The 22,500-nt window shown below is 52.1% G+C and overlaps 59 non-coding genes and 36 pseudogenes across 59 annotated transcripts; all 95 read left to right on the top strand.

The window, feature by feature from the left end:
* Positions 1 to 43: 43 nt before the first annotated feature.
* LOC144897105 (5S ribosomal RNA) lies at positions 44 to 162 on the top strand. Its single transcript, XR_013626675.1, has one exon. It is a non-coding gene; the product is annotated as a 5S ribosomal RNA (ribosomal RNA).
* A 112-nt stretch (positions 163 to 274) lies between these two features.
* On the top strand, positions 275 to 393 carry LOC144896056 (5S ribosomal RNA). Its single transcript, XR_013626404.1, has one exon. It is a non-coding gene; the product is annotated as a 5S ribosomal RNA (ribosomal RNA).
* A 112-nt stretch (positions 394 to 505) lies between these two features.
* LOC144896394 (5S ribosomal RNA) lies at positions 506 to 614 on the top strand (annotated as a pseudogene).
* A 333-nt stretch (positions 615 to 947) lies between these two features.
* LOC144896279 (5S ribosomal RNA) lies at positions 948 to 1,056 on the top strand (annotated as a pseudogene).
* Positions 1,057 to 1,169: 113 nt separating this feature from the next.
* Positions 1,170 to 1,288, top strand: LOC144895486 (5S ribosomal RNA). The gene has a single exon (XR_013625989.1). It is a non-coding gene; the product is annotated as a 5S ribosomal RNA (ribosomal RNA).
* A 113-nt stretch (positions 1,289 to 1,401) lies between these two features.
* Positions 1,402 to 1,520, top strand: LOC144895349 (5S ribosomal RNA). The gene has a single exon (XR_013625846.1). It is a non-coding gene; the product is annotated as a 5S ribosomal RNA (ribosomal RNA).
* A 112-nt stretch (positions 1,521 to 1,632) lies between these two features.
* On the top strand, positions 1,633 to 1,751 carry LOC144895653 (5S ribosomal RNA). The gene has a single exon (XR_013626157.1). It is a non-coding gene; the product is annotated as a 5S ribosomal RNA (ribosomal RNA).
* Positions 1,752 to 1,863: 112 nt separating this feature from the next.
* Positions 1,864 to 1,982, top strand: LOC144895631 (5S ribosomal RNA). Its single transcript, XR_013626135.1, has one exon. It is a non-coding gene; the product is annotated as a 5S ribosomal RNA (ribosomal RNA).
* A 112-nt stretch (positions 1,983 to 2,094) lies between these two features.
* Positions 2,095 to 2,213, top strand: LOC144897140 (5S ribosomal RNA). The gene has a single exon (XR_013626710.1). It is a non-coding gene; the product is annotated as a 5S ribosomal RNA (ribosomal RNA).
* A 112-nt stretch (positions 2,214 to 2,325) lies between these two features.
* LOC144897080 (5S ribosomal RNA) lies at positions 2,326 to 2,444 on the top strand. Its single transcript, XR_013626650.1, has one exon. It is a non-coding gene; the product is annotated as a 5S ribosomal RNA (ribosomal RNA).
* Positions 2,445 to 2,556: 112 nt separating this feature from the next.
* On the top strand, positions 2,557 to 2,665 carry LOC144895986 (5S ribosomal RNA; annotated as a pseudogene).
* A 114-nt stretch (positions 2,666 to 2,779) lies between these two features.
* LOC144895443 (5S ribosomal RNA) lies at positions 2,780 to 2,898 on the top strand. The gene has a single exon (XR_013625945.1). It is a non-coding gene; the product is annotated as a 5S ribosomal RNA (ribosomal RNA).
* Positions 2,899 to 3,010: 112 nt separating this feature from the next.
* On the top strand, positions 3,011 to 3,129 carry LOC144896673 (5S ribosomal RNA; annotated as a pseudogene).
* Positions 3,130 to 3,241: 112 nt separating this feature from the next.
* LOC144896531 (5S ribosomal RNA) lies at positions 3,242 to 3,350 on the top strand (annotated as a pseudogene).
* Positions 3,351 to 3,463: 113 nt separating this feature from the next.
* LOC144895850 (5S ribosomal RNA) lies at positions 3,464 to 3,582 on the top strand. Its single transcript, XR_013626356.1, has one exon. It is a non-coding gene; the product is annotated as a 5S ribosomal RNA (ribosomal RNA).
* Positions 3,583 to 3,694: 112 nt separating this feature from the next.
* On the top strand, positions 3,695 to 3,813 carry LOC144897277 (5S ribosomal RNA). Its single transcript, XR_013626847.1, has one exon. It is a non-coding gene; the product is annotated as a 5S ribosomal RNA (ribosomal RNA).
* Positions 3,814 to 3,925: 112 nt separating this feature from the next.
* LOC144896904 (5S ribosomal RNA) lies at positions 3,926 to 4,034 on the top strand (annotated as a pseudogene).
* A 112-nt stretch (positions 4,035 to 4,146) lies between these two features.
* LOC144895527 (5S ribosomal RNA) lies at positions 4,147 to 4,265 on the top strand. Its single transcript, XR_013626030.1, has one exon. It is a non-coding gene; the product is annotated as a 5S ribosomal RNA (ribosomal RNA).
* Positions 4,266 to 4,377: 112 nt separating this feature from the next.
* LOC144895750 (5S ribosomal RNA) lies at positions 4,378 to 4,496 on the top strand. The gene has a single exon (XR_013626258.1). It is a non-coding gene; the product is annotated as a 5S ribosomal RNA (ribosomal RNA).
* Positions 4,497 to 4,608: 112 nt separating this feature from the next.
* On the top strand, positions 4,609 to 4,727 carry LOC144896576 (5S ribosomal RNA). The gene has a single exon (XR_013626459.1). It is a non-coding gene; the product is annotated as a 5S ribosomal RNA (ribosomal RNA).
* A 112-nt stretch (positions 4,728 to 4,839) lies between these two features.
* Positions 4,840 to 4,948, top strand: LOC144896324 (5S ribosomal RNA; annotated as a pseudogene).
* A 112-nt stretch (positions 4,949 to 5,060) lies between these two features.
* LOC144895579 (5S ribosomal RNA) lies at positions 5,061 to 5,179 on the top strand. The gene has a single exon (XR_013626082.1). It is a non-coding gene; the product is annotated as a 5S ribosomal RNA (ribosomal RNA).
* A 112-nt stretch (positions 5,180 to 5,291) lies between these two features.
* Positions 5,292 to 5,410, top strand: LOC144897032 (5S ribosomal RNA). Its single transcript, XR_013626602.1, has one exon. It is a non-coding gene; the product is annotated as a 5S ribosomal RNA (ribosomal RNA).
* Positions 5,411 to 5,522: 112 nt separating this feature from the next.
* On the top strand, positions 5,523 to 5,631 carry LOC144896395 (5S ribosomal RNA; annotated as a pseudogene).
* A 112-nt stretch (positions 5,632 to 5,743) lies between these two features.
* On the top strand, positions 5,744 to 5,852 carry LOC144896748 (5S ribosomal RNA; annotated as a pseudogene).
* A 112-nt stretch (positions 5,853 to 5,964) lies between these two features.
* On the top strand, positions 5,965 to 6,083 carry LOC144895401 (5S ribosomal RNA). Its single transcript, XR_013625900.1, has one exon. It is a non-coding gene; the product is annotated as a 5S ribosomal RNA (ribosomal RNA).
* Positions 6,084 to 6,195: 112 nt separating this feature from the next.
* On the top strand, positions 6,196 to 6,304 carry LOC144896297 (5S ribosomal RNA; annotated as a pseudogene).
* A 112-nt stretch (positions 6,305 to 6,416) lies between these two features.
* On the top strand, positions 6,417 to 6,525 carry LOC144896604 (5S ribosomal RNA; annotated as a pseudogene).
* A 112-nt stretch (positions 6,526 to 6,637) lies between these two features.
* On the top strand, positions 6,638 to 6,756 carry LOC144895615 (5S ribosomal RNA). Its single transcript, XR_013626119.1, has one exon. It is a non-coding gene; the product is annotated as a 5S ribosomal RNA (ribosomal RNA).
* Positions 6,757 to 7,089: 333 nt separating this feature from the next.
* Positions 7,090 to 7,208, top strand: LOC144895528 (5S ribosomal RNA). The gene has a single exon (XR_013626031.1). It is a non-coding gene; the product is annotated as a 5S ribosomal RNA (ribosomal RNA).
* A 333-nt stretch (positions 7,209 to 7,541) lies between these two features.
* Positions 7,542 to 7,660, top strand: LOC144895719 (5S ribosomal RNA). The gene has a single exon (XR_013626227.1). It is a non-coding gene; the product is annotated as a 5S ribosomal RNA (ribosomal RNA).
* A 111-nt stretch (positions 7,661 to 7,771) lies between these two features.
* Positions 7,772 to 7,890, top strand: LOC144897018 (5S ribosomal RNA). Its single transcript, XR_013626587.1, has one exon. It is a non-coding gene; the product is annotated as a 5S ribosomal RNA (ribosomal RNA).
* Positions 7,891 to 8,002: 112 nt separating this feature from the next.
* On the top strand, positions 8,003 to 8,111 carry LOC144896569 (5S ribosomal RNA; annotated as a pseudogene).
* Positions 8,112 to 8,223: 112 nt separating this feature from the next.
* Positions 8,224 to 8,342, top strand: LOC144895806 (5S ribosomal RNA). The gene has a single exon (XR_013626314.1). It is a non-coding gene; the product is annotated as a 5S ribosomal RNA (ribosomal RNA).
* A 112-nt stretch (positions 8,343 to 8,454) lies between these two features.
* LOC144897106 (5S ribosomal RNA) lies at positions 8,455 to 8,573 on the top strand. The gene has a single exon (XR_013626676.1). It is a non-coding gene; the product is annotated as a 5S ribosomal RNA (ribosomal RNA).
* Positions 8,574 to 8,685: 112 nt separating this feature from the next.
* Positions 8,686 to 8,794, top strand: LOC144896103 (5S ribosomal RNA; annotated as a pseudogene).
* Positions 8,795 to 8,906: 112 nt separating this feature from the next.
* Positions 8,907 to 9,025, top strand: LOC144895364 (5S ribosomal RNA). Its single transcript, XR_013625862.1, has one exon. It is a non-coding gene; the product is annotated as a 5S ribosomal RNA (ribosomal RNA).
* Positions 9,026 to 9,137: 112 nt separating this feature from the next.
* On the top strand, positions 9,138 to 9,256 carry LOC144897043 (5S ribosomal RNA). Its single transcript, XR_013626613.1, has one exon. It is a non-coding gene; the product is annotated as a 5S ribosomal RNA (ribosomal RNA).
* A 112-nt stretch (positions 9,257 to 9,368) lies between these two features.
* Positions 9,369 to 9,477, top strand: LOC144896050 (5S ribosomal RNA; annotated as a pseudogene).
* A 112-nt stretch (positions 9,478 to 9,589) lies between these two features.
* Positions 9,590 to 9,708, top strand: LOC144897202 (5S ribosomal RNA). The gene has a single exon (XR_013626772.1). It is a non-coding gene; the product is annotated as a 5S ribosomal RNA (ribosomal RNA).
* Positions 9,709 to 9,820: 112 nt separating this feature from the next.
* On the top strand, positions 9,821 to 9,929 carry LOC144896913 (5S ribosomal RNA; annotated as a pseudogene).
* A 112-nt stretch (positions 9,930 to 10,041) lies between these two features.
* LOC144895720 (5S ribosomal RNA) lies at positions 10,042 to 10,160 on the top strand. The gene has a single exon (XR_013626228.1). It is a non-coding gene; the product is annotated as a 5S ribosomal RNA (ribosomal RNA).
* A 111-nt stretch (positions 10,161 to 10,271) lies between these two features.
* Positions 10,272 to 10,390, top strand: LOC144897019 (5S ribosomal RNA). The gene has a single exon (XR_013626588.1). It is a non-coding gene; the product is annotated as a 5S ribosomal RNA (ribosomal RNA).
* A 112-nt stretch (positions 10,391 to 10,502) lies between these two features.
* Positions 10,503 to 10,611, top strand: LOC144896669 (5S ribosomal RNA; annotated as a pseudogene).
* A 112-nt stretch (positions 10,612 to 10,723) lies between these two features.
* On the top strand, positions 10,724 to 10,842 carry LOC144895518 (5S ribosomal RNA). Its single transcript, XR_013626021.1, has one exon. It is a non-coding gene; the product is annotated as a 5S ribosomal RNA (ribosomal RNA).
* Positions 10,843 to 10,954: 112 nt separating this feature from the next.
* Positions 10,955 to 11,063, top strand: LOC144896104 (5S ribosomal RNA; annotated as a pseudogene).
* Positions 11,064 to 11,175: 112 nt separating this feature from the next.
* LOC144897107 (5S ribosomal RNA) lies at positions 11,176 to 11,294 on the top strand. Its single transcript, XR_013626677.1, has one exon. It is a non-coding gene; the product is annotated as a 5S ribosomal RNA (ribosomal RNA).
* Positions 11,295 to 11,406: 112 nt separating this feature from the next.
* On the top strand, positions 11,407 to 11,525 carry LOC144896066 (5S ribosomal RNA). Its single transcript, XR_013626405.1, has one exon. It is a non-coding gene; the product is annotated as a 5S ribosomal RNA (ribosomal RNA).
* Positions 11,526 to 11,637: 112 nt separating this feature from the next.
* Positions 11,638 to 11,746, top strand: LOC144896396 (5S ribosomal RNA; annotated as a pseudogene).
* Positions 11,747 to 11,858: 112 nt separating this feature from the next.
* On the top strand, positions 11,859 to 11,967 carry LOC144896882 (5S ribosomal RNA; annotated as a pseudogene).
* A 112-nt stretch (positions 11,968 to 12,079) lies between these two features.
* Positions 12,080 to 12,188, top strand: LOC144896442 (5S ribosomal RNA; annotated as a pseudogene).
* Positions 12,189 to 12,300: 112 nt separating this feature from the next.
* Positions 12,301 to 12,409, top strand: LOC144896280 (5S ribosomal RNA; annotated as a pseudogene).
* Positions 12,410 to 12,522: 113 nt separating this feature from the next.
* LOC144895987 (5S ribosomal RNA) lies at positions 12,523 to 12,631 on the top strand (annotated as a pseudogene).
* Positions 12,632 to 12,743: 112 nt separating this feature from the next.
* Positions 12,744 to 12,862, top strand: LOC144895580 (5S ribosomal RNA). The gene has a single exon (XR_013626083.1). It is a non-coding gene; the product is annotated as a 5S ribosomal RNA (ribosomal RNA).
* Positions 12,863 to 12,974: 112 nt separating this feature from the next.
* Positions 12,975 to 13,093, top strand: LOC144895402 (5S ribosomal RNA). Its single transcript, XR_013625901.1, has one exon. It is a non-coding gene; the product is annotated as a 5S ribosomal RNA (ribosomal RNA).
* A 112-nt stretch (positions 13,094 to 13,205) lies between these two features.
* LOC144896299 (5S ribosomal RNA) lies at positions 13,206 to 13,314 on the top strand (annotated as a pseudogene).
* A 112-nt stretch (positions 13,315 to 13,426) lies between these two features.
* On the top strand, positions 13,427 to 13,545 carry LOC144897319 (5S ribosomal RNA). The gene has a single exon (XR_013626889.1). It is a non-coding gene; the product is annotated as a 5S ribosomal RNA (ribosomal RNA).
* A 112-nt stretch (positions 13,546 to 13,657) lies between these two features.
* LOC144896764 (5S ribosomal RNA) lies at positions 13,658 to 13,766 on the top strand (annotated as a pseudogene).
* Positions 13,767 to 13,878: 112 nt separating this feature from the next.
* LOC144895292 (5S ribosomal RNA) lies at positions 13,879 to 13,997 on the top strand. Its single transcript, XR_013625788.1, has one exon. It is a non-coding gene; the product is annotated as a 5S ribosomal RNA (ribosomal RNA).
* Positions 13,998 to 14,109: 112 nt separating this feature from the next.
* On the top strand, positions 14,110 to 14,228 carry LOC144897197 (5S ribosomal RNA). The gene has a single exon (XR_013626767.1). It is a non-coding gene; the product is annotated as a 5S ribosomal RNA (ribosomal RNA).
* Positions 14,229 to 14,561: 333 nt separating this feature from the next.
* Positions 14,562 to 14,680, top strand: LOC144895610 (5S ribosomal RNA). The gene has a single exon (XR_013626114.1). It is a non-coding gene; the product is annotated as a 5S ribosomal RNA (ribosomal RNA).
* A 112-nt stretch (positions 14,681 to 14,792) lies between these two features.
* On the top strand, positions 14,793 to 14,901 carry LOC144896905 (5S ribosomal RNA; annotated as a pseudogene).
* Positions 14,902 to 15,013: 112 nt separating this feature from the next.
* On the top strand, positions 15,014 to 15,132 carry LOC144895944 (5S ribosomal RNA; annotated as a pseudogene).
* Positions 15,133 to 15,244: 112 nt separating this feature from the next.
* Positions 15,245 to 15,363, top strand: LOC144897209 (5S ribosomal RNA). The gene has a single exon (XR_013626779.1). It is a non-coding gene; the product is annotated as a 5S ribosomal RNA (ribosomal RNA).
* A 112-nt stretch (positions 15,364 to 15,475) lies between these two features.
* On the top strand, positions 15,476 to 15,584 carry LOC144896426 (5S ribosomal RNA; annotated as a pseudogene).
* Positions 15,585 to 15,696: 112 nt separating this feature from the next.
* Positions 15,697 to 15,815, top strand: LOC144895289 (5S ribosomal RNA). Its single transcript, XR_013625785.1, has one exon. It is a non-coding gene; the product is annotated as a 5S ribosomal RNA (ribosomal RNA).
* Positions 15,816 to 15,927: 112 nt separating this feature from the next.
* LOC144896346 (5S ribosomal RNA) lies at positions 15,928 to 16,036 on the top strand (annotated as a pseudogene).
* A 112-nt stretch (positions 16,037 to 16,148) lies between these two features.
* Positions 16,149 to 16,257, top strand: LOC144896805 (5S ribosomal RNA; annotated as a pseudogene).
* Positions 16,258 to 16,369: 112 nt separating this feature from the next.
* Positions 16,370 to 16,488, top strand: LOC144897225 (5S ribosomal RNA). Its single transcript, XR_013626795.1, has one exon. It is a non-coding gene; the product is annotated as a 5S ribosomal RNA (ribosomal RNA).
* Positions 16,489 to 16,600: 112 nt separating this feature from the next.
* Positions 16,601 to 16,719, top strand: LOC144897081 (5S ribosomal RNA). Its single transcript, XR_013626651.1, has one exon. It is a non-coding gene; the product is annotated as a 5S ribosomal RNA (ribosomal RNA).
* Positions 16,720 to 16,831: 112 nt separating this feature from the next.
* On the top strand, positions 16,832 to 16,950 carry LOC144895943 (5S ribosomal RNA; annotated as a pseudogene).
* A 112-nt stretch (positions 16,951 to 17,062) lies between these two features.
* Positions 17,063 to 17,181, top strand: LOC144895290 (5S ribosomal RNA). The gene has a single exon (XR_013625786.1). It is a non-coding gene; the product is annotated as a 5S ribosomal RNA (ribosomal RNA).
* A 112-nt stretch (positions 17,182 to 17,293) lies between these two features.
* On the top strand, positions 17,294 to 17,402 carry LOC144896105 (5S ribosomal RNA; annotated as a pseudogene).
* A 112-nt stretch (positions 17,403 to 17,514) lies between these two features.
* LOC144897243 (5S ribosomal RNA) lies at positions 17,515 to 17,633 on the top strand. Its single transcript, XR_013626813.1, has one exon. It is a non-coding gene; the product is annotated as a 5S ribosomal RNA (ribosomal RNA).
* A 112-nt stretch (positions 17,634 to 17,745) lies between these two features.
* Positions 17,746 to 17,864, top strand: LOC144895487 (5S ribosomal RNA). The gene has a single exon (XR_013625990.1). It is a non-coding gene; the product is annotated as a 5S ribosomal RNA (ribosomal RNA).
* Positions 17,865 to 17,978: 114 nt separating this feature from the next.
* On the top strand, positions 17,979 to 18,097 carry LOC144895851 (5S ribosomal RNA). Its single transcript, XR_013626357.1, has one exon. It is a non-coding gene; the product is annotated as a 5S ribosomal RNA (ribosomal RNA).
* Positions 18,098 to 18,209: 112 nt separating this feature from the next.
* LOC144895328 (5S ribosomal RNA) lies at positions 18,210 to 18,328 on the top strand. Its single transcript, XR_013625825.1, has one exon. It is a non-coding gene; the product is annotated as a 5S ribosomal RNA (ribosomal RNA).
* A 112-nt stretch (positions 18,329 to 18,440) lies between these two features.
* LOC144895455 (5S ribosomal RNA) lies at positions 18,441 to 18,559 on the top strand. Its single transcript, XR_013625957.1, has one exon. It is a non-coding gene; the product is annotated as a 5S ribosomal RNA (ribosomal RNA).
* Positions 18,560 to 18,671: 112 nt separating this feature from the next.
* LOC144897311 (5S ribosomal RNA) lies at positions 18,672 to 18,790 on the top strand. Its single transcript, XR_013626881.1, has one exon. It is a non-coding gene; the product is annotated as a 5S ribosomal RNA (ribosomal RNA).
* A 112-nt stretch (positions 18,791 to 18,902) lies between these two features.
* LOC144896906 (5S ribosomal RNA) lies at positions 18,903 to 19,011 on the top strand (annotated as a pseudogene).
* A 112-nt stretch (positions 19,012 to 19,123) lies between these two features.
* On the top strand, positions 19,124 to 19,242 carry LOC144895530 (5S ribosomal RNA). Its single transcript, XR_013626033.1, has one exon. It is a non-coding gene; the product is annotated as a 5S ribosomal RNA (ribosomal RNA).
* A 112-nt stretch (positions 19,243 to 19,354) lies between these two features.
* Positions 19,355 to 19,473, top strand: LOC144895554 (5S ribosomal RNA). The gene has a single exon (XR_013626057.1). It is a non-coding gene; the product is annotated as a 5S ribosomal RNA (ribosomal RNA).
* Positions 19,474 to 19,585: 112 nt separating this feature from the next.
* Positions 19,586 to 19,704, top strand: LOC144895470 (5S ribosomal RNA). Its single transcript, XR_013625973.1, has one exon. It is a non-coding gene; the product is annotated as a 5S ribosomal RNA (ribosomal RNA).
* Positions 19,705 to 19,816: 112 nt separating this feature from the next.
* On the top strand, positions 19,817 to 19,935 carry LOC144897304 (5S ribosomal RNA). The gene has a single exon (XR_013626874.1). It is a non-coding gene; the product is annotated as a 5S ribosomal RNA (ribosomal RNA).
* Positions 19,936 to 20,047: 112 nt separating this feature from the next.
* LOC144895751 (5S ribosomal RNA) lies at positions 20,048 to 20,166 on the top strand. Its single transcript, XR_013626259.1, has one exon. It is a non-coding gene; the product is annotated as a 5S ribosomal RNA (ribosomal RNA).
* Positions 20,167 to 20,278: 112 nt separating this feature from the next.
* LOC144895329 (5S ribosomal RNA) lies at positions 20,279 to 20,397 on the top strand. The gene has a single exon (XR_013625826.1). It is a non-coding gene; the product is annotated as a 5S ribosomal RNA (ribosomal RNA).
* A 112-nt stretch (positions 20,398 to 20,509) lies between these two features.
* Positions 20,510 to 20,628, top strand: LOC144895674 (5S ribosomal RNA). The gene has a single exon (XR_013626179.1). It is a non-coding gene; the product is annotated as a 5S ribosomal RNA (ribosomal RNA).
* Positions 20,629 to 20,740: 112 nt separating this feature from the next.
* LOC144897150 (5S ribosomal RNA) lies at positions 20,741 to 20,859 on the top strand. The gene has a single exon (XR_013626720.1). It is a non-coding gene; the product is annotated as a 5S ribosomal RNA (ribosomal RNA).
* Positions 20,860 to 20,971: 112 nt separating this feature from the next.
* On the top strand, positions 20,972 to 21,090 carry LOC144895581 (5S ribosomal RNA). Its single transcript, XR_013626084.1, has one exon. It is a non-coding gene; the product is annotated as a 5S ribosomal RNA (ribosomal RNA).
* Positions 21,091 to 21,202: 112 nt separating this feature from the next.
* LOC144897055 (5S ribosomal RNA) lies at positions 21,203 to 21,321 on the top strand. Its single transcript, XR_013626625.1, has one exon. It is a non-coding gene; the product is annotated as a 5S ribosomal RNA (ribosomal RNA).
* A 112-nt stretch (positions 21,322 to 21,433) lies between these two features.
* LOC144896397 (5S ribosomal RNA) lies at positions 21,434 to 21,542 on the top strand (annotated as a pseudogene).
* Positions 21,543 to 21,654: 112 nt separating this feature from the next.
* LOC144896749 (5S ribosomal RNA) lies at positions 21,655 to 21,763 on the top strand (annotated as a pseudogene).
* A 112-nt stretch (positions 21,764 to 21,875) lies between these two features.
* Positions 21,876 to 21,984, top strand: LOC144895962 (5S ribosomal RNA; annotated as a pseudogene).
* A 112-nt stretch (positions 21,985 to 22,096) lies between these two features.
* Positions 22,097 to 22,215, top strand: LOC144895303 (5S ribosomal RNA). The gene has a single exon (XR_013625799.1). It is a non-coding gene; the product is annotated as a 5S ribosomal RNA (ribosomal RNA).
* Positions 22,216 to 22,328: 113 nt separating this feature from the next.
* Positions 22,329 to 22,437, top strand: LOC144896504 (5S ribosomal RNA; annotated as a pseudogene).
* The last annotated feature ends 63 nt before the right edge of the window (positions 22,438 to 22,500 follow it).

A 22,500-nucleotide genomic window follows, 5' to 3' on the forward strand; every position in this document is an offset into this window, starting at 1 on the left:
GCCTGCGTCGCCTTCAAACAGGATCTTTTCAGTTGACCTGGCAGCTTACGGCCATACTACCCTGAAAACGCCTGATCTCGTCCGATCTCGGAAGCGAAGCAGGGGCGGGCCTGGTTAGTACTTGGATGGGAGACCGCCTGGGAATACCAGGTGCTGTAAGCTTTTTATGGTTTCTGCTCTTGCCTGACAGCAGAGGGCGCTGTTTGACACTTTTTGCTGGAGTCTAGTTTGGCCTGCGTCGCCTTCAAATAGGATCTTTTCAGTTGACCTGGCAGCTTACGGCCATACTACCCTGAAAATGCCCGATCTCGTCCGATCTCGGAAGCTAAGCAGGGGCGGGCCTGGTTAGTACTTGGATGGGAGACCGCCTGGGAATACCAGGTGCTGTAAGCTTTTAATGGTTTCTGCTCTTGCCTGACAGCAGAGGGCGCTGTTTGACACTTTTTGCTGGAGTCTAGTTTGGCCTGCGTCGCCTTCAAATAGGATCTTTTCAGTTGACCTGGCAGCTTACGGCCATACTACCCTGAAAATGCCCGATCTCGGAAGTTAAGAAGGGGCGGGCCTGGTTAGTACTTGGATGGGAGACCGCCTGGGAATACCAGGTGCTGCAAGCTTTTTATGGTTTCTGCTCTTGCCTGACAGCAGAGGGCGCTGTTTGACACTCTTTGCTGGAGTCTAGTTTGGCCTGCGTCGCCTTCAAATAGGATCTTTTCAGTTGACCTGGCAGCTTACGACCATACTACCCTGAAAATGTCCGATCTCGGAAGCAATGCAGGGGCGGGCCTGGTTAGTACTTGGATGGGAGACCGCCTGGGAATACCAGGATCTGTAAGCTTTTAATGGTTTCTGCTCTTGCCTGACAGCAGAGGGCGCTGTTTGACACTTTTTGCTGGAGTCTAGTTTGGCCTGCGTCGCCTTCAAATAGGATCTTTTCAGTTCACCTGGCAGCTTACGGCCATACTACCCTGAAAACGCCCGATCTCGGAAGTTAAGAAGGGGCGGGCCTGGTTAGTACTTGGATGGGAGACCGCCTGGGAATACCAGGTGCTGAAAGCTTTTTATGGTTTCTGCTCTTGCTTGACAGCAGAGGGCGCTGTTTGACACTTTTTTGCTGGAGTCTAGTTTGGCCTGCGTCGCCTTCAAACAGGATCTTTTCAGTTGACCTGGCAGCTTACGGCCATACTACCCTGAAAACGCCTGATCTCGTCCGATCTCGGAAGCGAAGCAGGGGCGGGCCTGGTTAGTACTTGGATGGGAGACCGCCTGGTAATACCAGGTGCTGTAAGCTTTTTTATGGTTTCTGCTCTTGCATGACAGCAGAGGGCGCTGTTTGACACTTTTTGCTGGAGTCTAGTTTGGCCTGCGTCGCCTTCAAATAGGATCTTTTCAGTTGACCTGGCAGCTTACGCCAATACTACCCTGAAAACGCCCGATCTCGTCTGATCTCGGAAGCTAAGCAGGGGCGGGCCTGGTTAGTACTTGGATGGGAGACCGCCTGGGAATACCAGGTGCTGTAAGCTTTTTATGGTTTCTGCTCTTGCCTGACAGCAGAGGGCGCTGTTTGACACTTTTTGCTGGGGTCTAGTTTGGCCTGCGTCGCCTTCAAATAGGATCTTTTCAGTTGACCTGGCAGCTTACGGCCATACTACCCTGAAAACGCCCGATCGCGTCTGATCTCGGAACCTAAGCAGGGGCGGGCCTGGTTAGTACTTGGATGGGAGACCGCCTGGGAATACCAGGTGCTGTACGCTTTTAATGGTTTCTTCTCTTGCCTGACAGCAGAGGGCGCTGTTTGACACTTTTTGCTGGAGTCTAGTTTGGCCTGCGTCACCTTCTAATAGGATCTTTTCAGTTGACCTGGCAGCTTCCGGGCATACTACCCTGAAAACGCCCGATCTCGTCCGATCTCGGAAGCGAAGCAGGGGCGGGCCTGGTTAGTACTTGGATGGGAGACCGCCTGGGAATACCAGGTGCTGTAAGCTTTTTATGGTTTCTGCTCTTGCCTGACAGCAGAGGGCGCTGTTTGACACTTTTTGCTGGAGTCTAGTTTGGCCTGCGTCGCCTTCAAATAGGATCTTTTCAGTTGACCTGTCAGCTTACGGCCATACTACCCTGAAAACGCCCGATCTCGTCCGATCTCGGAAGCTAAGCAGGGGCGGGCCTGGTTAGTACTTGGATGGGAGACCGCCTGGGAATACCAGGTGCTGGAAGCTTTTTATGGTTTCTGCTCTTGCCTGACAGCAGAGGGTGCTGTTTGACACTTTTTGCTGGAGTCTAGTTTGGCCTGCGTCGCCTTCAAATAGGATCTTTTCAGTTGCCCTGGCAGCTTGCGGCCATACTACCCTGAAAACGCCCGATCTCGTCCGATCTCGGAAGCTAAACAGGGACGGGCCTGGTTAGTACTTGAATGGGAGACCGCCTGGGAATACCAGGTGCTGTAAGCTTTTAATGGTTTCTGCTCTTGCCTGACAGCAGAGGGCGCTGTTTGACACTTTTTGCTGGAGTCTAGTTTGGCCTGCGTGGCCTTCAAATAGGATCTTTTCAGTTGACCTGGCAGCTTACGGCCATACTACCCTGAAAACGCCCGATCTCGGAAGTTAAGAAGGGGCGGGCCTGGTTAGTACTTGGATGGGAGACCGCCTGGGAATACCAGGTGCTGTAAGCTTTTTTTATGGTTACTGCTCTTGCATGACAGCAGAGGGCGCTGTTTGACACTTTTTGCTGGAGTCTAGTTTGGCCTGCGTCGCCTTCAAATAGGATCTTTTCAGTTGACCTGGCAGCTTACGGCCATACTACCCTGAAAACGCCCTATCTCGTCTGATCTCGGAAGCTAAGCAGGGGTGGGCCTGGTTAGTACTTGGATGGAAGACCGCCTGGGAATACCAGGTGCTGTAAGCTTTTAATGGTTTCTGCTCTTGCCTGACAGCAGAGGGCGCTGTTTGACACTTTTTGCTGGAGTCTAGTTTGGCCTGCGTCGCCTTCAAATAGGATCTTTTCAGTTGACCTGGCAGCTTACGGCCATACTACCCTGAAAATGCCTGATCTCGTCAGCTCTCGGAAGCTAAGCAGGGGCGGGCCTGGTTAGTACTTGGATGGGAGACAGCCTGGTAATACCAGGTGGTCTAAGCTTTTAATGGTTTCTGCTCTTGCCTGACAGCAGAGGGCGCTGTTTGACACTTTTTGCTGGAGTCTAGTTTGGCCTGCGTCACCTTCTAATAGGATCTTTTCAGTTCACCTGGCAGCTTACGGCCATACTACCCTGAAAACGCCCGATCTCGGAAGTTAAGAAGGGGCGGCCCTGGTTAGTACTTGGATGGGAGACCGCCTGGGAATACCAGGTGCTGAAAGCTTTTTATGGTTTCTGCTCTTGCTTGACAGCAGAGGGCGCTGTTTGACACTTTTTTGCTGGAGTCTAGTTTGGCCTGCGTCACCTTCAAATAGGATCTTTTCAGTTCACCTGGCAGCTTACGGCCATACTACCCTGAAAACGCCCGATCTCGTTTGATCTCGGAAGCTAGGCAGGGGCGGGCCTGGTTAGTACTTGCATGGGAGACCGCCTGGGAATACCAGGTGCTCTAAGCTTTTTATGGTTTCTGCTCTTGCCTGACAGCAGAGGGCGCTGTTTGACACTTTTTGCTGGAGTCTAGTTTGGCCTGCGTCGCCTTCAAATAGGATCTTTTCAGTTGACCTGGCAGCTTACGGCCATACTACCCTAAAAACACCCGATCTCGTCCGATCTCGGAAGCTAAGCAGGGACGGGCCTGGTTAGTACTTGAATGGGAGACCGCCTGGGAATACCAGGTGCTGTACGCTTTTAATGGTTTCTTCTCTTGCCTGACAGCAGAGGGCGCTGTTTGACACTTTTTGCTGGAGTCTAGTTTGGCCTGCGTCACCTTCTAATAGGATCTTTTCAGTTGACCTGGCAGCTTCCGGGCATACTACCCTGAAAATGTCCGATCACGGAAGCTAAGCAGGGGCGGGCCTGGTTAGTACTTGGATGGGAGACCGCCTGGGAATAACAGGTGCTGTAAGCTTTTTATGGTTTTTGCTCTTGCCTGACAGCAGAGGGCGCTGTTTGACACTTTTTGCTGGAGTCTAGTTTGGCCTGCGTCGCCTTCAAATAGGATCTTTTCAGTTGACCTGGCAGCTTACGGACATACTACCCTGAAAACGCCCGATCTCGTCTGATCTCGGAAGCTTAGCAGGGGCGGGCCTGGTTAGTACTTGGATGGGAGACCGCCTGGGAATACCAGGTGCTGTAAGCTTTTTATGGTTTCTGCTCTTGCCTGACAGCAGAGGGCGCTGTTTGAGACTTTTTGCTGGAGTCTAGTTTGGCCTGCGTCGCCTTCAAATAGGATCTTTTCAGTTGACCTGTCAGCTTACGGCCGTACTACCCTGAAAACGCCCGATCTCGTCTGGTCTCGGAAGCTAAGCAGGGGCGGACCTGGTTAGTACTTGGGTAGGAGACCGCCTGGGAATACCAGGTGCTGTAAGCTTTTTATGGTTTCTGCTCTTGCCTGACAGCAGAGGGCGCTGTTTGACACTTTTTGCTGGAGTCTAGTTTGGCCTGCGTCGCCTTCAAATAGGATATTTTCAATGGACCTGGCAGCTTACGGCCATACTACCCTGAAAATGCCCGATCTCGTCCGATCTCGGAAGCGAAGCAGGGGTGGGCCTGGTTAGTACTTGGATGGGAGACCGCCTGGGAATACCAGGTGCTGTAAGCTTTTTATGGTTTCTGCTCTTGCCTGACAGCAGAGGGCGCTGTTTGACACTTTTTGCTGGAGTCTAGTTTGGCTTGCATCGCCTTCAAATAGGATCTTTTCAGTTGACCTGGCAGCTTACGGCCATACTACCCTGAAAATGTCCGATCTCGGAAGCAAAGCAGGGGCGGGCCTGGTTAGTACTTGGATGGGAGACCGCCTGGGAATACCAGGTGCTGTAAGCTTTTTATGGTTTCTGCTCTTGCCTGACAGCAGAGGGCGCTGTTTGACACTTTTTGCTGGAGTCTAGTTTGGCCTGCGTCACCTTCAAATAGGATCTTTTCAGTTGACCTGGCAGCTTACGGCCATACTACCCTGAAAATGCCTGATCTCGTCAGCTCTCGGAAGCTAAGCAGGGGCGGGCCTGGTTAGTACTTGAATGGGAGACCGCCTGGGAATACCAGGTGCTGTAAGCTTTTTATGGTTTCTGCTCTTGCCTGACAGCAGAGGGCGCTGTTTGACACTTTTTGCTGGAGTCTAGTTTGGCCTGCGTCGCCTTCAAATAGGATCTTTTCAGTTGACCTGGCAGCTTACGGCCATACTACCCTGAAAACGCCCGATCTCGTCCGATCTCGGAAGCTAAGCAGGGGCGGGCCTGGTTAGTACTTGGATGGGAGACCGCCTGGGAATACCAGGTGCTGTAAGCTTTTAATGGTTTCTGCTCTTGCCTGACAGCAGAGGGCGCTGTTTGACACTTTTTGCTGGAGTCTAGTTTGGCCTGCGTCGCCTTCAAATAGGATCTTTTCAGTTGACCTGGCAGCTTACGGCCATACTACCCTGAAAATGCCCGATCTCGGAAGTTAAGAAGGGGCGGGCCTGGTTAGTACTTGGATGGGAGACCGCCTGGGAATACCAGGTGCTGCAAGCTTTTTATGGTTTCTGCTCTTGCCTGACAGCAGAGGGCGCTGTTTGACACTCTTTGCTGGAATCTAGTTTGGCCTGCGTCGCCTTCAAATAGGATCTTTTCAGTTGACCTGGCAGCTTACGACCATACTACCCTGAAAATGTCCGATCTCGGAAGCAATGCAGGGGCGGGCCTGGTTAGTACTTGGATGGGAGACCGCCTGGGAATACCAGGTGCTGTAAGCTTTTTATGGTTTCTGCTCTTGCCTGACAGCAGAGGGCGCTGTTTGACACTTTTTGCTGGAGTCTAGTTTGGCCTGCGTCGCCTTCAAATAGGATCTTTTCAGTTGACCTGGCAGCTTACGGCCATACTACCCTGAAGATGCCCGATCTCGTCTGATCTCGGAAGCTAAGCAAGGGCGGGCCTGGTTAGTACTTGGATGGGAGACCGCCTGGGAATACCAGGTGCTGTAAGCTTTTTATGGTTTCTGCTCTTGCCTGACAGCAGAGGGCGCTGTTTGACACTTTTTGCTGGAGTCTAGTTTGGCCTGCGTCGCCTTCAAATAGGATCTTTTCAGTTGACCTGGCAGCTTACGGCCATACTACCTTGAAAACGCCCGATCTCGGAAGTTAAGAAGGGGCGGGCCTGGTTAGTACTTGGATGGAAGACCGCCTGGGAATACCAGGTGCTGTAAGCTTTTTATGGTTTCTGCTCTTGCCTGACAGCAGAGGGCGCTGTTTGACACTTTTTGCTGGAGTCTAGTTTGGCCTGCGTCGCCTTCAAATAGGATCTTTTCAGTTGATCTGGTAGCTTACGGCCATACTACCCTGAAAATGTCCGATCTCGGAAGCAATGCAGGGGCGGGCCTGGTTAGTACTTGGATGGGAGACCGCCTGGGAATACCAGGTGCTGTAAGCTTTTTATGGTTTCTGCTCTTGCCTGACAGCAGAGGGCGCTGTTTGACACTTTTTGCTGGAGTCCAGTTTGGCCTGCGTCGCCTTCAAATAGGATCTTTTCAGTTGACCTGTCAGCTTACGGCCATACTACCCTGAAAACGCCCAATCTCGTCTGGTCTCGGAAGCTAAGCAGGGGCGGACCTGGTTAGTACTTGGATGGGAGACCGCCTGGGAATACCAGGTGCTGTAAGCTTTTTATGGTTTCTGCTCTTGCCTGACAGCAGAGGGCGCTGTTTGACACTTTTTGCTGGAGTCTAGTTTGGCCTGCGTCACCTTCTAATAGGATCTTTTCAGTTGACCTGGCAGCTTCCGAGCATACTACCCTGAAAACGTCCGATCTCGGAAGCTAAGCAGGGGTGCGCCTGGTTAGTACTTGGATGGGAGACCGCCTGGGAATACTAGGTGCTGTAAGCTTTTTATGGTTTCTGCTCTTGCCTGACAGCAGAGGGCGCTGTTTGACACTTTTTGCTAGAGTCTAGTTTGGCCTGCGTCGCCTTCAAATAGGATCTTTTCAGTTGACCTGGCAGCTTACGGACATACTACCCTGAAAACGCCCGATCTCGTCTGATCTCGGAAGCTTAGCAGGGGCGGGCCTGGTTAGTACTTGGATGGGAGACCGCCTGGGAATACCAGGTGCTGTAAGCTTTTTATGGTTTCTGCTCTTGCCTGACAGCAGAGGGCGCTGTTTGACACTTTTTGCTGGAGTCTAGTTTGGTCTGCGTGACCTTCTAATAGGATCTTTTCAGTTGACCTGGCAGCTTCCGGGCATACTACCCTGAAAATGTCCAATCACGGAAGCTAAGCAGGGGCGGGCCTGGTTAGTACTTGGATGGGAGACCGCCTGGGAATAACAGGTGCTGTAAGTGTTTTATGGTTTTTGCTCTTGCCTGACAGCAGAGGGCGCTGTTTGACACTTTTTGCTGGAGTCTAGTTTGGCCTGCGTCGCCTTCAAATAGGATCTTTTCAGTTGACCTGGCATCTTATGGCCATACTACCCTGAAAATGCCTGATCACGTCTGATCTCGGAAGCGAAGCAGGGGCGGGCCTGGTTAGTACTTGGATGGGAGACCGCCTGGGAATACCAGGTGCTGTAAGCTTTTATGGTTTCTGCTCTTGCCTGACAGCAGAGGGCGCTGTTTGACACTTTTTGCTGGAGTCTAGTTTGGCCTGCGTCGCCTTCAAATAGGATCTTTTCAGTTGACCTGGCAGCTTACGGCCATACTACCCTGAAAACGCCCGATCTCGTCCGATCTCGGAAGCTAAGCAGGGACGGGCCTGGTTAGTACTTGAATGGGAGACCGCCTGGGAATACCAGGTGCTGTACGCCTTTAATGGTTTCTGCTCTTGCCTGACAGCAGAGGGCGCTGTTTGACACTTTTTGCTGGAGTCTAGTTTGGCCTGCGTCACCTTCTAATAGGATCTTTTCAGTTGACCTGGCAGCTTCCGGGCATACTACCCTGAAAACGTCCGATCTCGGAAGCTAAGCAGGGGCGGGCCTGGTTAGTACTTGGATGGGAGACCGCCTGGGAATACCAGGTGCTGTAAGCTTTTTATGGTTTCTGCTCTTGCCTGACAGCAGAGGGCGCTGTTTGACACTTTTTGCTGGAGTCTAGTTTGGCCTGCGTCGCCTTCAAATAGGATCTTTTCAGTTGACCTGGCAGCTTACGGACATACTACCCTGAAAACGCCCGATCTCGTCTGATCTCGGAAGCTTAGCAGGGGCGGGCCTGGTTATTACTTGGATGGGAGACCGCCTGGGAATACCAGGTGCTGTAAGCTTTTTATGGTTTCTGCTCTTGCCTGACAGCAGAGGGCGCTGTTTGACACTTTTTGCTGGAGTCTAGTTTGGCCTGCGTCGCCTTCAAACAGGATCTTTTCAGTTGACCTGGCAGCTTACGGCCATACTACCCTGAAAACGCCTGATCTCGTCCGATCTCGGAAGCGAAGCAGGGGCGGGCCTGGTTAGTACTTGGATGGGAGACCGCCTGGGAATACCAGGTGCTGTAAGCTTTTTATGGTTTCTGCTCTTGCCTGACAGCAGAGGGCGCTGTTTGACACTTTTTGCTGGAGTCTAGTTTGGCCTGCGTCGCCTTCAAATAGGATCTTTTCAGTTGACCTGGCAGCTTACGGCCATACTACCCTGAAAACGCCCGATCTCGGAAGTTAAGAAGGGGCGGGCCTGGTTAGTACTTGGATGGAAGACCGCCTGGGAATACCAGGTGCTGTAAGCTTTTTATGGTTTCTGCTCTTGCCTGACAGCAGAGGGCGCTGTTTGACACTTTTTGCTGGAGTTTAGTTTGGCCTGCGTCGCCTTCAAACAGGATCTTTTCAGTTGACCTGGCAGCTTACGGCCATACTACCCTGAAAACGCCTGATCTCGTCCGATCTCGGAAGCGAAGCAGGGGCGGGCCTGGTTAGTACTTGGATGGGAGACCGCCTGGGAATACCAGGTGCTGTACGCTTTTTATGGTTTCTGCTCTTGCCTGACAGCAGAGGGCGCTGTTTGACACTTTTTGCTGGAGTCTAGTTTGGCCTGCGTCGCCTTCAAATAGGATCTTTTCAGTTGACCTGGCAGCTTACGGCCATACTACCCTGAAAACGCCCGATCTCGTCCGATCTCGGAAGCTAAGCAGGGGCGGGCCTGGTTAGTACTTGGATGGGAGACCGCCTGGGAATACCAGGTGCTGTAAGCTTTTAATGGTTTCTGCTCTTGCCTGACAGCAGAGGGCGCTGTTTGACACTTTTTGCTGGAGTCTAGTTTGGCCTGCGTCGCCTTCAAATAGGATCTTTTCAGTTGACCTGGCAGCTTACGGCCATACTACCCTGAAAATGCCCGATCTCGGAAGTTAAGAAGGGGCGGGCCTGGTTAGTACTTGGATGGGAGACCGCCTGGGAATACCAGGTGCTGTAAGCTTTTTATGGTTTCTGCTCTTGCCTGACAGCAGAGGGCGCTGTTTGACACTTTTTGCTGGAGTCTAGTTTGGCCTGCGTCGCCTTCAAATAGGATCTTTTCAGTTGACCTGGCAGCTTACGGCCATACTACCCTGAAAACGCCCGATCTCGTCTGATCTCGGAAGCTTAGCAGGGGCGGGCCTGGTTAGTACTTGGATGGGAGACCGCCTGGGAATACCAGGTGCTGTAAGCTTTTTATGGTTTCTGCTCTTGCCTGACAGCAGAGGGCGCTGTTTGACACTTTTTGCTGGAGTCTAGTTTGGTCTGCGTGACCTTCTAATAGGATCTTTTCAGTTGACCTGGCAGCTTACGGGCATACTACCCTGAAAATGTCCAATCACGGAAGCTAAGCAGGGGCGGGCCTGGTTAGTACTTGGATGGGAGACCGCCTGGGAATAACAGGTGCTGTAAGCGTTTTATGGTTTTTGCTCTTGCCTGACAGCAGAGGGCGCTGTTTGACACTTTTTGCTGGAGTCTAGTTTGGCCTGCGTCGCCTTCAAATAGGATCTTTTCAGTTGACCTGGCATCTTATGGCCATACTACCCTGAAAATGCCTGATCACGTCTGATCTCGGAAGCGAAGCAGGGGCGGGCCTGGTTAGTACTTGGATGGGAGACCGCCTGGGAATACCAGGTGCTGTAAGCTTTTATGGTTTCTGCTCTTGCCTGACAGCAGAGGGCGCTGTTTGACACTTTTTGCTGGAGTCTAGTTTGGCCTGCGTCGCCTTCAAATAGGATCTTTTCAGTTGACCTGGCAGCTTACGGCCATACTACCCTGAAAACGCCCGATCTCGTCCGATCTCGGAAGCTAAGCAGGGACGGGCCTGGTTAGTACTTGAATGGGAGACCGCCTGGGAATACCAGGTGCTGTACGCCTTTAATGGTTTCTGCTCTTGCCTGACAGCAGAGGGCGCTGTTTGACACTTTTTGCTGGAGTCTAGTTTGGCCTGCGTCACCTTCTAATAGGATCTTTTCAGTTGACCTGGCAGCTTCCGGGCATACTACCCTGAAAATGTCCGATCTCGGAAGCTAAGCAGGGGCGGGCCTGGTTAGTACTTGGATGGGAGACCGCCTGGGAATACCAGGTGCTGTAAGCTTTTTATGGTTTCTGCTCTTGCCTGACAGCAGAGGGCGCTGTTTGACACTTTTTGCTGGAGTCTAGTTTGGCCTGCGTCGCCTTCAAATAGGATCTTTTCAGTTGACCTGGCAGTTTACGGCCATACCACCCTGAAAACGCCCGATCTCGTCCGATCTCGGAAGCGAAGCAGGGGCGGGCCTGGTTAGTACTTGGATGGGAGACCGCCTGGGAATACCAGGTGCTGTAAGCTTTTTATGGTTTCTGCTCTTGCCTGACAGCAGAGGGCGCTGTTTGACACTTTTTGCTGGAGTCTAGTTTGGCCTGCGTCGCCTTCAAATAGGATCTTTTCAGTTGACCTGGCAGCTTACGGCCATACTACCCTGAAAACGCCCGATCTCGGAAGTTAAGAAGGGGCGGGCCTGGTTAGTACTTGGATGGAAGACCGCCTGGGAATACCAGGTGCTGTAAGCTTTTTATGGTTTCTGCTCTTGCCTGACAGCAGAGGGCGCTGTTTGACACTTTTTGCTGGAGTCTAGTTTGGCCTGCGTCGCCTTCAAACAGGATCTTTTCAGTTGACCTGGCAGCTTACGGCCATACTACCCTGAAAACGCCTGATCTCGTCCGATCTCGGAAGCGAAGCAGGGGCGGGCCTGGTTAGTACTTGGATGGGAGACCGCCTGGGAATACCAGGTGCTGTAAGCTTTTTATGGTTTCTGCTCTTGCCTGACAGCAGAGGGCGCTGTTTGACACTTTTTGCTGGAGTCTAGTTTGGCCTGCGTCGCCTTCAAATAGGATCTTTTCAGTTGACCTGGCAGCTTACGGCCATACTACCCTGAAAATGCCCGATCTCGTCCGATCTCGGAAGCTAAGCAGGGGCGGGCCTGGTTAGTACTTGGATGGGAGACCGCCTGGGAATACCAGGTGCTGTAAGCTTTTAATGGTTTCTGCTCTTGCCTGACAGCAGAGGGCGCTGTTTGACACTTTTTGCTGGAGTCTAGTTTGGCCTGCGTCGCCTTCAAATAGGATCTTTTCAGTTGACCTGGCAGCTTACGGCCATACTACCCTGAAAATGCCCGATCTCGGAAGTTAAGAAGGGGCGGGCCTGGTTAGTACTTGGATGGGAGACCGCCTGGGAATACCAGGTGCTGCAAGCTTTTTATGGTTTCTGCTCTTGCCTGACAGCAGAGGGCGCTGTTTGACACTCTTTGCTGGAGTCTAGTTTGGCCTGCGTCGCCTTCAAATAGGATCTTTTCAGTTGACCTGGCAGCTTACGACCATACTACCCTGAAAATGTCCGATCTCGGAAGCAGTGCAGGGGCGGGCCTGGTTAGTACTTGGATGGGAGACCGCCTGGGAATACCAGGTGCTGTAAGCTTTTTATGGTTTCTGCTCTTGCCTGACAGCAGAGGGCGCTGTTTGACACTTTTTGCTGGAGTCTAGTTTGGCCTGCGTCGCCTTCAAATAGGATCTTTTCAGTTGACCTGGCAGCTTACGGCCATACTACCCTGAAAACGCCCGATCTCGGAAGCTAAACAGGGACGGGCCTGGTTAGTACTTGAATGGGAGACCGCCTGGGAATACCAGGATCTGTAAGCTTTTTATGGTTTCTGCTCTTGCCTGACAGCAGAGGGCGCTGTTTGACACTTTTTGCTGGAGTCTAGTTTGGCCTGCGTCGCCTTCAAATAGGATCTTTTCAGTTCACCTGGCAGCTTACGGCCATACTACCCTGAAAACGCCCGATCTCGGAAGTTAAGAAGGGGCGGGCCTGGTTAGTACTTGGATGGGAGACCGCCTGGGAATACCAGGTGCTGAAAGCTTTTTATGGTTTCTGCTCTTGCTTGACAGCAGAGGGCGCTGTTTGACACTTTTTTGCTGGAGTCTAGTTTGGCCTGCGTCACCTTCAAATAGGATCTTTTCAGTTCACCTGGCAGCTTACGGCCATACTACCCTGAAAACGCCCGATCTCGGAAGTTAAGAAGGGGCGGGCCTGGTTAGTACTTGGATGGGAGACCGCCTGGGAATACCAGGTGCTGTAAGCTTTTAAAGGTTTCTGCTCTTGCCTGACAGCAGAGGGCGCTGTTTGACACTTTTTGCTGGAGTCTAGTTTGGCCTGCGTCGCCTTCAAATAGGATCTTATCAGTTGACCTGGCAGCTTACGGCCATACTACCCTGAAAATGCCTGATCTCGTCAGCTCTCGGAAGCTAAGCAGGGGCGGGCCTGGTTAGTACTTGAATGGGAGACCGCCTGGGAATACCAGGTGCTGTAAGCTTTTTATGGTTTCTGCTCTTGCCTGACAGCAGAGGGCGCTGTTTGACACTTTTTGCTGGAGTCTAGTTTGGCCTGCGTCGCCTTCAAATAGGATCTTTTCAGTTGACCTGGCAGCTTACGGCCATACTACCCTGAAGATGCCCGATCTCGTCTGATCTCGGAAGCTAAGCAAGGGCGGGCCTGGTTAGTACTTGGATGGGAGACCGCCTGGGAATACCAGGTGCTGTAAGCTTTTTATGGTTTCTGCTCTTGCCTGACAGCAGAGGGCGCTGTTTGACACTTTTTGCTGGAGTCTAGTTTGGCCTGCGTCGCCTTCAAATAGGATCTTTTCAGTTGACCTGGCAGCTTACGGCCATACTACCTTGAAAACGCCCGATCTCGGAAGTTAAGAAGGGGCGGGCCTGGTTAGTACTTGGATGGAAGACCGCCTGGGAATACCAGGTGCTGTAAGCTTTTTATGGTTTCTGCTCTTGCCTGACAGCAGAGGGCGCTGTTTGACACTTTTTGCTGGAGTCTAGTTTGGCCTGCGTCGCCTTCAAATAGGATCTTTTCAGTTGATCTGGTAGCTTATGGCCATACTACCCTGAAAACGCCTGATCACGTCTGATCTCGGAAGCGAAGCAGGGGTGGGCCTGGTTAGTACTTGGATGGGAGACCGCCTGGGAATACCAGGTGCTGTAAGCTTTTTATGGTTTCTGCTCTTGCCTGACAGCAGAGGGCGCTGTTTGACACTTTTTGCTGGAGTCTAGTTTGGCCTGCGTCGCCTTCAAATAGGATCTTTTCAGTTGACCTGGCAGCTTACGGCCATACTACCCTGAAAATGTGCGATCTCGGAAGCAATGCAGGGGCGGGCCTGGTTAGTACTTGGATGGGAGACCGCCTGGGAATACCAGGTGCTGTAAGCTTTTTATTGTTTCTGCTCTTGCCTGACAGCAGAGGGCGCTGTTTGACACTTTTTGCTGGAGTCCAGTTTGGCCTGCGTCGCCTTCAAATAGGATCTTTTCAGTTGACCTGTCAGCTTACGGCCATACTACCCTGAAAACGCCCGATCTCGTCTGGTCTCGGAAGCTAAGCAGGGGCGGACCTGGTTAGTACTTGGATGGGAGACCGCCTGGGAGTACCAGGTGCTGTAAGCTTTTTATGGTTTCTGCTCTTGCCTGACAGCAGAGGGCGCTGTTTGACACTTTTTGCTGGAGTCTAGTTTGGCCTGCGTCACCTTCAAATAGGATCTTTTCAGTTGACCTGGCAGCTTACGGCCATACTACCCTGAAAACGCCCGATCTCGTCCGATCTCGGAAGCTAAGCAGGGACGGGCCTGGTTAGTACTTGAATGGGAGACCGCCTGGGAATGCCAGGTGCTGTACGCCTTTAATGGTTTCTGCTCTTGCCTGACAGCAGAGGGCGCTGTTTGACACTTTTTGCTGGAGTCTAGTTTGGCCTGCGTCACCTTCTAATAGGATCTTTTCAGTTGACCTGGCAGCTTCCGAGCATACTACCCTGAAAACGTCCGATCTCGGAAGCTAAGCAGGGGTGCGCCTGGTTAGTACTTGGATGGGAGACCGCCTGGGAATACGAGGTGCTGTAAGCTTTTTATGGTTTCTGCTCTTGCCTGACAGCAGAGGGCGCTGTTTGACACTTTTTGCTAGAGTCTAGTTTGGCCTGCGTCGCCTTCAAATAGGATCTTTTCAGTTGACCTGGCAGCTTACGGACATACTACCCTGAAAACGCCCGATCTCGTCTGATCTCGGAAGCTTAGCAGGGGGGGGCCTGGTTAGTACTTGGATGGGAGACCGCCTGGGAATACCAGGTGCTGTAAGCTTTTTATGGTTTCTGCTCTTGCCTGACAGCAGAGGGCGCTGTTTGACACTTTTTGCTGGAGTCTAGTTTGGTCTGCGTGACCTTCTAATAGGATCTTTTCAGTTGACCTGGCAGCTTCCGGGCATACTACCCTGAAAATGTCCGATCACGGAAGCTAAGCAGGGGCGGGCCTGGTTAGTACTTGGATGGGAGACCGCCTGGGAATAACAGGTGCTGTAAGCTTTTTATGGTTTTTGCTCTTGCCTGACAGCAGAGGGCGCTGTTTGACACTTTTTGCTGGAGTCTAGTTTGGCCTGCGTCGCCTTCAAATAGGATCTTTTCAGTTGACCTGGCAGCTTACGGACATACTACCCTGAAAAAGCCCGATCTCGTCTGATCTCGGAAGCTTAGCAGGAGCGGGCCTGGTTAGTACTTGGATGGGAGACCGCCTGGGAATACCAGGTGCTGTAAGCTTTTTATGGTTTCTGCTCTTGCCTGACAGCAGAGGGCGCTGTTTGAGACTTTTTGCTGGAGTCTAGTTTGGCCTGCGTCGCCTTCAAATAGGATCTTTTCAGTTGACCTGTCAGCTTACGGCCATACTACCCTGAAAACGCCCGATCTCGTCTGGTCTCGGAAGCTAAGCAGGGGCGGACCTGGTTAGTACTTGGATGGGAGACCGCCTGGGAATACCAGGTGCTGTAAGCTTTTTATGGTTTCTGCTCTTGCCTGACAGCAGAGGGCGCTGTTTGACACTTTTTGCTGTAGTCTAGTTTGGCCTGCGTGGCCTTCAAATAGGATCTTTTCAGTTGACCTGGCAGCTTACGACCATACTACCCTGAAAACGCCCGATCTCGGAAGTTAAGAAGGGGCGGGCCTGGTTAGTACTTGGATGGAAGACCGCCTGGGAATACCAGGTGCTGTAAGCTTTTTATGGTTTCTGCTCTTGCCTGACAGCAGAGGGCGCTGTTTGACACTTTTTGCTGGAGTCTAGTTTGGCCTGCGTCGCCTTCAAACAGGATCTTTTCAGTTGACCTGGCAGCTTACGGCCAAACTACCCTGAAAACGCCTGATCTCGTCCGATCTCGGAAGCGAAGCAGGGGCGGGCCTGGTTAGTACTTGGATGGGAGACCGCCTGGGAATACCAGGTGCTGTAAGCTTTTTATGGTTTCTGCTCTTGCCTGACAGCAGAGGGCGCTGTTTGACACTTTTTGCTGGAGTCTAGTTTGGCCTGCGTCGCCTTCAAATAGGATCTTTTCAGTTGACCTGGCAGCTTACGGCCATACTACCCTGAAAACGCCCGATCTCGGAAGTTAAGAAGGGGCGGACCTGGTTAGTACTTGGATGGAAGACCGCCTGGGAATACCAGGTGCTGTAAGCTTTTTATGGTTTCTGCTCTTGCCTGACAGCAGAGGGCGCTGTTTGACACTTTTTGCTGGAGTCTAGTTTGGCCTGCGTCGCCTTCAAATAGGATCTTTTCAGTTGACCTGGCAGCTTACGGCCATACTACCCTGAAAATGTCCGATCTCAGAAGCAATGCAGGGGCGGGCCTGGTTAGTACTTTGATGGGAGACCGCCTGGGAATACCAGGTGCTGTAAGCTTTTTATGGTTTCTGCTCTTGCCTGACAGCAGAGGGCGCTGTTTGACACTTTTTGCTGGAGTCTAGTTTGGCCTGCGTCGCCTTCAAATAGGATCTTTTCAGTTGACCTGGCAGCTTATGGCCATACTACCCTAAAAACGCCCGATCTCGTCTGATCTCGGAAGCTAAGCAGGGGCGGGCCTGGTTAGTACTTGGATGGGAGACCGCCTGGGAATACCAGGTGCTGTAAGCTTTTTATGGTTTCTGCTCTTGCCTGACAGCAGAGGGTGCTGTTTGACACTTTTTGTTGGAGTCTAGTTTTGCCTGCGTCGCCTTCAAATAGGATCTTTTCAGTTGACCTGGCAGCTTGCGGCCATACTACCCTGAAAACGCCCGATCTCGTCCGATCTCGGAAGCTAAACAGGGACGGGCCTGGTTAGTACTTGAATGGGAGACCGCCTGGGAATACCAGGTGCTGTAAGCTTTTAATGGTTTCTGCTCCTGCCTGACAGCAGAGGGCGCTGTTTGACACTTTTTGCTGGAGTCTAGTTTGGCTTGCGTCGCCTTCAAATCGGATCTTTTCAGTTCACCTGGCAGCTTACGGCCATACTACCCTGAAAACGCCCGATCTTGTCCGATCTTGGAAGCTAAGCAGGGGCAGGCCTGGTTAGTACTTGAATGGGAGACCGCCTGGGAATACCAGGTGGTCTAAGCTTTTAATGGTTTCTGCTCTTGCCTGACAGCAGAGGGCGCTGTTTGACACTTTTTGCTGGAGTCTAGTTTTGCCTGCGTCGCCTTCAAACAGGATCTTTTCAGTTGACCTGGCAGCTTACGGCCAAACTACCCTGAAAACGCCTGATCTCGTCCGATCTCGGAAGCGAAGCAGGGGCGGGCCTGGTTAGTACTTGGATGGGAGACCGCCTGGGAATACCAGGTGCTGTAAGCTTTTTATGGTTTCTGCTCTTGCCTGACAGCAGAGGGCGCTGTTTGACACTTTTTGCTGGAGTCTAGTTTGGCCTGCGTCGCCTTCAAATAGGATCTTTTCAGTTGACCTGGCAGCTTACGGCCATACTACCCTGAAAACGCCCGATCTCGGAAGTTAAGAAGGGGCGGGCCTGGTTAGTACTTGGATGGAAGACCGCCTGGGAATACCAGGTGCTGTAAGCTTTTTATGGTTTCTGCTCTTGCCTGACAGCAGAGGGCGCTGTTTGACACTTTTTGCTGGAGTCTAGTTTGGCCTGCGTCGCCTTCAAATAGGATCTTTTCAGTTGACCTGGCAGCGTACGGCCATACTACCCTGAAAACGCCCGATCTCGTCCGATCTCGGAAGCTAAACAGGGACGGGCCTGGTTAGTACTTGAATGGGAGACCGCCTGGGAATACCAGGTGCTGTAAGCTTTTAATGGTTTCTGCTCCTGCCTGACAGCAGAGGGCGCTGTTTGACACTTTTTGCTGGAGTCTAGTTTGGCCTGCGTCGCCTTCAAATAGGATCTTTTCAGTTGACCTGGCAGCTTACGGCCATACTACCCTGAAAACGCCTGATCTCGTCCGATCTCGGAAGCGAAGCAGGGGCGGGCCTGGTTAGTACTTGGATGGGAGACCGCCTGGTAATACCAGGTGCTGTAAGCTTTTTTATGGTTTCTGCTCTTGCTTGACAGCAGAGGGCGCTGTTTGACACTTTTTTGCTGGAGTCTAGTTTGGCCTGCGTCGCCTTCAAATAGGATCTTTTCAGTTCACCTGGCAGCTTACGGCCATACTACCCTGAAAACGCCCGATCTCGTTTGATCTCGGAAGCTAGGCAGGGGCGGGCCTGGTTAGTACTTGCATGGGAGACCGCCTGGGAATACCAGGTGCTCTAAGCTTTTTATGGTTTCTGCTCTTGCCTGACAGCAGAGGGCGCTGTTTGACACTTTTTGCTGGAGTCTAGTTTGGCCTGCGTCGCCTTCAAATAGGATCTTTTCAGTTGACCTGGCAGCTTACGGCCATACTACCCTGAAAACGCCCGATCTCATCCGATCTCGGAAGCTAAGCAGGGGCGGGCCTGGTTAGTACTTGGATGGGAGACCGCCTGGGAATACCAGGTGCTGTAAGCTTTTTATGGTTTCTGCTCTTGCCTGACAGCAGAGGGCGCTGTTTGACACTGTCTGCTGGAGTCTAGTTTGTCCTGCGTCGCCTTCAAATAGGATCTTTTCAGTTGACCTGGCAGCTTATGGCCATACTACCCTAAAAACACCCGATCTCGTCCGATCTCGGAAGCTAAGCAGGGGCGGGCTTGGTTAGTACATGGATGGGAGACCGCCTGGGAATACCAGGTGCTGTAAGCTTTTTATGGTTTCTGCTCTTGCCTGACAGCAGAGGGCGCTGTTTGACACTTTTTGCTGGAGTCTAGTTTGGCCTGCGTCGCCTTCAAATGGGATCTTTTCAGTTGACCTGGCAGCTTACGGCCATACTACCCTGAAAACGCCTGATCTCGTCCGATCTCGGAAGCTAAGCAGGGACGGGCCTGGTTAGTACTTGAATGGGAGACCGCCTGGGAATACCAGGTGCTGTACGCTTTTAATGGTTTCTTCTCTTGCCTGACAGCAGAGGGCGCTGTTTGACACTTTTTGCTGGAGTCTAGTTTGGCCTGCGTCACCTTCTAATAGGATCTTTTCAGTTGACCTGGCAGCTTCCGGGCATACTACCCTGAAAATGTCCGATCACGGAAGCTAAGCAGGGGCGGGCCTGGTTAGTACTTGGATGGGAGACCGCCTGGGAATAACAGGTGCTGTAAGCTTTTTATGGTTTTTGCTCTTGCCTGACAGCAGAGGGCGCTGTTTGACACTTTTTGCTGGAGTCTAGTTTGGCCTGCGTCGCCTTCAAATAGGATCTTTTCAGTTGACCTGGCAGCTTACGGACATACTACCCTGAAAACGCCCGATCTCGTCTGATCTCGGAAGCTTAGCAGGGGCGGGCCTGGTTAGTACTTGGATGGGAGACCGCCTGGGAATACCAGGTGCTGTAAGCTTTTTATGGTTTCTGCTCCTGCCTGACAGCAGAGGGCGCTGTTTGAGACTTTTTGCTGGAGTCTAGTTTGGCCTGCGTCGCCTTCAAATAGGATCTTTTCAGTTGACCTGTCAGCTTACGGCCATACTACCCTGAAAACGCCCGATCTCGTCTGGTCTCGGAAGCTAAGCAGGGGCGGACCTGGTTAGTACTTGGGTAGGAGACCGCCTGGGAATACCAGGTGCTGTAAGCTTTTTATGGTTTCTGCTCTTGCCTGACAGCAGAGGGCGCTGTTTGACACTTCTTGCTGGAGTCTAGTTTGGCCTGCGTCGCCTTCAAATAGGATCTTTTCAGTTGACCTGGCAGCTTATGGCCATACTACCCTAAAGACGCCCGATCTCGTCCGATCTCGGAAGCTAAGCAGGGTCGGGCCTGGTTAGTACTTGGATGGGAGACCGCCTGGGAATACCAGGTGCTGGAAGCTTTTTATGGTTTCTGCTCTTGCCTGACAGCAGAGGGTGCTGTTTGACACTTTTTGCTGGAGTCTAGTTTGGCCTGCGTCGCCTTCAAATAGGATCTTTTCAGTTGACCTGGCAGCTTGCGGCCATACTACCCTGAAAACGCCCGATCTCGTCCGATCTCGGAAGCTTAGCAGGGGCGGGCCTGGTTAGTACTTGGATGGGAGACCGCCTGGGAATACCAGGTGCTGTAAGCTTTTTATGGTTTCTGCTCTTGCCTGACAGCAGAGGGCGCTGTTTGAGACTTTTTGCTGGAGTCTAGTTTGGCCTGCGTCGCCTTCAAATAGGATCTTTTCAGTTGACCTGTCAGCTTACGGCCGTACTACCCTGAAAACGCCCGATCTCGTCTGGTCTCGGAAGCTAAGCAGGGGCGGACCTGGTTAGTACTTGGGTAGGAGACCGCCTGGGAATACCAGGTGCTGTAAGCTTTTTATGGTTTCTGCTCTTGCCTGACAGCAGAGGGCGCTGTTTGACACTTTTTGCTGGAGTCTAGTTTGGCCTGCGTCGCCTTCAAATAGGATATTTTCAATGGACCTGGCAGCTTACGGCCATACTACCCTGAAAATGCCCGATCTCGTCCGATCTCGGAAGCTAAGCAGGGGCGGGCCTGGTTAGTACTTGGATGGGAGACCGCCTGGGAATACCAGTTGCTGTAAGCTTTTTATGGTTTCTGCTCTTGCCTGACAGCAGAGGGCGCTGTTTGACACTTCTTGCTGGAGTCTAGTTTGGCCTGCGTCGCCTTCAAATAGGATCTTTTCAGTTGACCTGTCAGCTTACGGCCATACTACCCTGAAAACGCCCGATCTCGTCCGATCTCGGAAGCTAAGCAGGGGCGGGCCTGGTTTGTACTTGGATGGGAGACCGCCTGGGAATACGAGGTTCTGTAAGCTTTTTATGGTTTCTGCTCTTCCCTGACAGCAGAGGGCGCTGTTTGACACTTTTTGCTGGAGTCTAGTTTGGCCTGCGTCGCCTTCAAATAGGATCTTTTCAGTTGACCTGGCAGCTTATGGCCATACTACCCTAAAGACGCCCGATCTCGTCCGATCTCGGAAGCTAAGCAGGGTCGGGCCTGGTTAGTACTTGGATGGGAGACCGCCTGGGAATACCAGGTGCTGTAAGCTTTTAATGGTTTCTGCTCTTGCCTGACAGCAGAGGGCGCTGTTTGACACTTTTTGCTGGAGTCTAGTTTGGCTTGCATCGCCTTCAAATAGGATCTTTTCAGTTGACCTGGCAGCTTACGGCCATACTACCCTGAAAATGCCTGATCTCGTCAGCTCTCGGAAGCTAAGCAGGGGCGGGCCTGGTTAGTACTTGAATGGGAGACCGCCTGGGAATACCAGGTGCTGTAAGCTTTTTATGGTTTCTGCTCTTGCCTGACAGCAGAGGGCGCTGTTTGACACTTTTTGCTGGAGTCTAGTTTGGCCTGCGTCGCCTTCAAATAGGATCTTTTCAGTTGACCTGGTAGCTTACGGCCATACTACCCTGAAAACGCCCGATCTCGTCCGATCTCGGAAGCTAAGCAGGGGCGGGCCTGGTTAGTACTTGGATGGGAGACCGCCTGGGAATACCAGGTGCTGTAAGCTTTTTATGGTTTCTGCTCTTGCCTGACAGCAGAGGGCGCTGTTTGACACTTTTTGCTGGAGTCTAGTTTGGCCTGCGTCGCCTTCAAATAGGATCTTTTCAGTTGACCTGGCAGCTTACGGCCATACTACCCTGAAAATGCCCGATCTCGGAAGTTAAGAAGGGGCGGGCCTGGTTAGTACTTGGATGGGAGACCGCCTGGGAATACCAGGTGCTGCAAGCTTTTTATGGTTTCTGCTCTTGCCTGACAGCAGAGGGCGCTGTTTGACACTCTTTGCTGGAGTCTAGTTTGGCCTGCGTCGCCTTCAAATAGGATCTTTTCAGTTGACCTGGCAGCTTACGACCATACTACCCTGAAAATGTCCGATCTCGGAAGCAATGCAGGGGCGGGCCTGGTTAGTACTTGGATGGGAGACCGCCTGGGAATACCAGGTGCTGTAAGCTTTTTATGGTTTCTGCTCTTGCCTGACAGCAGAGGGCGCTGTTTGACACTTTTTGCTGGAGTCTAGTTTGGCCTGCGTCGCCTTCAAATAGGATCTTTTCAGTTGACCTGGCAGCTTACGGCCATACTACCCTGAAAACGCCCGATCTCGGAAGCTAAACAGGGACGGGCCTGGTTAGTACTTGAATGGGAGACCGCCTGGGAATACCAGGTGCTGTAAGCTTTTTATGGTTTCTGCTCTTGCCTGACAGCAGAGGGCGCTGTTTGACACTTTTTGCTGGAGTCTAGTTTGGCCTGCGTCGCCTTCAAATAGGATCTTTTCAGTTGACCTGGCAGCTTACGGCCATACTACCCTGAAGATGCCCGATCTCGTCTGATCTCGGAAGCTAAGCAAGGGCAGGCCTGGTTAGTACTTGGATGGGAGACCGCCTGGGAATACCAGGTGCTGTAAGCTTTTTATGGTTTCTGCTCTTGCCTGACAGCAGAGGGCGCTGTTTGACACTTTTTTGCTGGAGTCTAGTTTGGCCTGCGTCACCTTCAAATAGGATCTTTTCAGTTCACCTGGCAGCTTACGGCCATACTACCCTGAAAATGTCCGATCTCGGAAGCAAAGCAGGGGCGGGCCTGGTTCGTACTTGGATGGGAGACCGCCTGGGAATACCTGGTGCTGTAAGCTTTTTATGGTTTCTGCTCTTGCCTGACAGCAGAGGGCGCTGTTTGACACTTTTTGCTGGAGTCT

The sequence above is a fragment of the Doryrhamphus excisus genome, unplaced genomic scaffold (genome assembly GCF_037039965.1).
Source record: "Doryrhamphus excisus strain RoL-2023G ecotype Guam unplaced genomic scaffold, RoL_Dexc_Guam_v1.1 HiC_scaffold_24, whole genome shotgun sequence".
Classification (NCBI taxonomy): domain Eukaryota; kingdom Metazoa; phylum Chordata; class Actinopteri; order Syngnathiformes; family Syngnathidae; genus Doryrhamphus; species Doryrhamphus excisus.